General features: G+C 35.6%; 1 long non-coding RNA gene across 2 annotated transcripts; it reads left to right on the top strand.

The window, feature by feature from the left end:
- Nucleotides 1-1,782: 1,782 nt before the first annotated feature.
- LOC114532936 lies at nt 1,783-3,318 on the top strand. Of its 2 annotated transcripts, XR_003688001.1 has the most exons (5): nt 2,136-2,172; nt 2,273-2,354; nt 2,774-2,848; nt 2,944-2,984; nt 3,279-3,318. It is a non-coding gene; the product is annotated as an uncharacterized LOC114532936 (long non-coding RNA). The 2 variants fall into 2 exon arrangements; XR_003688000.1 differs by having other exon boundaries at nt 1,783-2,354.
- Nucleotides 3,319-3,878: the final 560 nt, after the last annotated feature.

Genomic DNA, 3,878 nt, shown 5'->3' with positions numbered 1-3,878 from the left:
TTACGGAGTCGTTGCTTAGCAGCATCAATTATTTTCATATGAAAAAGCACGAGAGAAGTTAAGAAAGATTTTTTCCTCGTAAAAATGTCTTTCGAAAGCGAAAGACGTAGATTTTTGTACGGTCCACACCGAGAGACTGCAGCAAATCGATTTAAACAGTTTATGATGACGACATCGGTCTTTCCGCAAAACATCTTGGATAAAGAAAGGCAAATGGAAACAACAAATTTAACATGTTTCAGCAAAAAGGTAGATGACGTTTTGTTGTCAATGGAGTTGGTTTTGTAGGACTCAATGTAAGACTAATTTGAAATAACCTCGAGCTCTGCAGACCGCGAGAAATGATAATATGATTGGGCTATTCTCTAAGATAAAAACCTTACACGATACGACTAACACGATAATATGGGATGAACAACAACAAAGCTGTCTTAATGGACAAGCTTTGGCTTTCAGCGATTCGATTCTATATGAATGATGGCGGCGGAATATTATCAGTGCACGTCGCAGGTGCAACATTTTAATGTATAATTTGAACCGTTCCAGATGAAATGTAACAAATGATAAAATGAAAACCGCATATACGCTCATTTGGGCGTATTTCCGTAATTCATGGGCTGAAATGTATTTAGCAATATTACAGCGGAAGTAAGGAAAAGTTTCGTTTTTATTTTATATCACAACAAGACGCCTGTTCTGGCGTTAACTCTGGCGTGCCGACCATGTGCCGTTCTATATAAAGTTTCTGAACATAAACAATGCACTTCATTCTAATTTAGATGCCTTGCGAACCTAAATGTTGTTTGATCGCGACATTCAGAAGCACAACGTACTTTAATAGATCTAGAAGTTCAATTTGTCAAAAATGTAAATAAGCCGCAAAATACGTTCATTTTCAATTCGCGCTTACATTAAATCTTCAATCCTGTGCAAACTGCGACGTGTAAACGCGCCCATACACGACCACATCTTGTTAAACGGCGAAATAGCAGCGATATTATTAAAATAACCCCCCCCCCCAAAAAAAAACCAAAACCAACTCTGTCGCTGACGCTGGAGTAATTATATACCGCTTTTGCTTTGATAAAAAGGTCCACGTCTGAGAATTTATATTGGCTGTTTGTATTTTCAGTCAGTTGAACTGGACAGAGAGACTGCAAAGTTAAGCACAGAAATACAGGTGAGCTTTTAGGTTTTGAAAACGCCCTCTTGAGCCTGAGTTGAACTGTGTTGAAGCTCATTTGTTCCACCTTATATCAATGCTTCCTCACCACTGGAGGTGAGTAATTTAGTACACTGTTAATTTTGAGGTGCTAAAATAGCACCAGCGTAGGTGCCAAATCAACACATTGCAGTGGTGTTAAATAGAAAGTGCTATTTTGACACCAATTTCGGTGCTAATTTAACACCACCAAATCGGACATTACGCTAAAAGTGCCAATATGACACCTTATAATTTCAGCACCTTTGCAAGGTGCTGAAATAGCACCTATTTCGCAGACGGAAAGTGCTAAAATAACGCCAGATTGAGGGTTAAAGTATGGGGTGTCAAAATAACACTAAATGGCGGTAGAGAATTTTCGACTTTATTACAAAGTCATCTTCAGACAGAATGGATAGGGAAAGAGCGGTTATTTAAGTTATTGGAAAATAAATCTGTATTTTCGAATCAATGTTTTAGAACAGGAAATTCCTGTGACTCCTGTGCGTTTTCGCACAACTATTCATCTGAGTGATCTGACGACATGGAAATTCGGCTTGTTCCTATGATAGTACATGATACGAAAAAACCAATAGAGACGAATACTAGACAAATGGTACATCGATAGTGATGCATTGTCCTTTTCATTTCATCAAACTGTGTTATTCCGTGCTATATTTTCGGACTGCTTATGTATTGATTGCTACAAAGTATTTATTTCGCAATCGCCTGATATGTATGTCCATATAAGGAACAAAATATAACACGTGATCAGCGCCTGTATGCAAATTGCCAAATTTTGAGCGCGTCGTTTGAAAACTCTTTTGAATCGTATTTCATACTGCCGTGTTAAAGACGTTTTGAGCGTATTTCTTAACTATTTTGGTACTTCTAAATATGCTGAACAGCAACGGACTCACATAAGGAAATATTAAGACAATTGGCTATGATATTATCTCAGAAATATCTTGGTAAGTTGAATTGAATTGAATTTGATCGAGTACGGAGGTCCACGTTCGCTCAAACGGCCAAATCGCCAAACAAACAAATGTGTGTTATTTATTATTATAGAGAAGCCAAATGAATTCTACTTATAATACTGCGATGATCTCTTTAGCAATCTGGGTCAAAGAAAATATCATTGCAATAATAGGTATCTATTCATGTTTATTTTACCGTGATTTTATGAAGCATCTGCGCTAGGCTCTTATATTGATGATTTGATGTTTAACGATATTTTATCCTATATTAGCAGTTGACAATTTGTGTCCTATTTGATACATTTGATGTTAGAGAATGTTTTTTGTTTCATGGAATATATGTGCCTATATAATATGTCTTTTGATAACATTATTGAGACATAAAATCTCCTACAGGTTACCTGAAAGTACTATCTAATAGCCTGCTGAAAAATTTGAATTCAACTTGTATTCTAACAAATACTGTCAGTCATTCAATTGCCCAGCCATTGATTGTGTTCTATAGTGAGGTTGAATTGTGGACTGATACATTTATCAACTATAAATAAATCTACAATACCTATGATTAATTATAATTCTTGTCTATTTTAAGTTTTCACCAAGATTGAATGAAGGCCTCAAATGTGGCAGATTAAGGGGAAACTGTAATTCTAATGATATGACAAGGGTATGAAGGGATATTTACTGTCAACAATGAAAGTGTATACAATTAATGTATCCAACCATGGAAGAAAAATAAAATATTTCATCTATGAAATTTAGAAATATCCCTTCCTTGCTGACTCAATTGTGGTTGTGGAACAGTAAGTGATAACCTTGTTGTTGTAATCTTTATGATTATCTGTGTTTGCCAAACTTGGTTTCTGTCGACCATCTTAGATTTTGTATTTTGTGTGGTTTGTATTTTGAAAATATTCCTGAAAATCCTAATCCTGATTTTAAAATGTTCCTGAACTAGAGTATAGTTGAATAGTTGGGAGTAGGAAATTGAATCTGGTTGTAGGCATGCTATCAAAAAATACAGTATAACACCTCTATTATACGTATATACCCTTTATTAAATGGATCTGACTTGTTAAACATTCATTCTGATACAGGGTTCATGGACCATAACAAGGCCAAGGGTAGAAACAATTTTGAAGAATATCCTGCACTTCAGCTTATTACAGAGGTAAGTTTGCTTTTAGTTTACAGCATTCATGTTGATAGAAGGTACCTGTTGGATTGATGTCAAGTGCTCTATTTCAACACTTTGCCATAATTCTTGTTAACAAACAATCCAAACAGATAATTGACTGTCAAATTTCTTTGTTCGACATAATACCCTACCCCTAACCCTAAGTTGACAAAACTCTGTGGGCTGATTTTGTTTTTTAGACACTTTTAAAGTCCTCTTTAAAAATATTTGTTATTTATTATACGTTGTTGATTCCATAGATCAGGACCCAAGGCTAATTCGTTCAGAAGACCTTTCAGATGTTCAAACTTTGATGATTGCGTGGAGGGGCAAATGTTAACTTATCAAAGAACAGACTCAACTTCATTTTATATACTAAACATGGAGTACATTGCTGGTGTGGCAAATGTGTGTGCATTCTTGGAAACTGCTCTCGTCGGGAAGCCTTAGGACAAAAACTTTTGAAGGACGTTAAGTACCGTAAACATTTTAAAAATTCTTGTAGCTACGTAGATTTTCC

Source organism: Dendronephthya gigantea, unplaced genomic scaffold (genome assembly GCF_004324835.1).
Source record: "Dendronephthya gigantea isolate DGI-Jeju-01 unplaced genomic scaffold, DenGig_1.0 000082F, whole genome shotgun sequence".
NCBI lineage: Eukaryota > Metazoa > Cnidaria > Anthozoa > Malacalcyonacea > Nephtheidae > Dendronephthya > Dendronephthya gigantea.
Note: the sequence above shows the minus strand (reverse complement) of the source record. Positions and strands in the feature narration are given on the sequence as shown.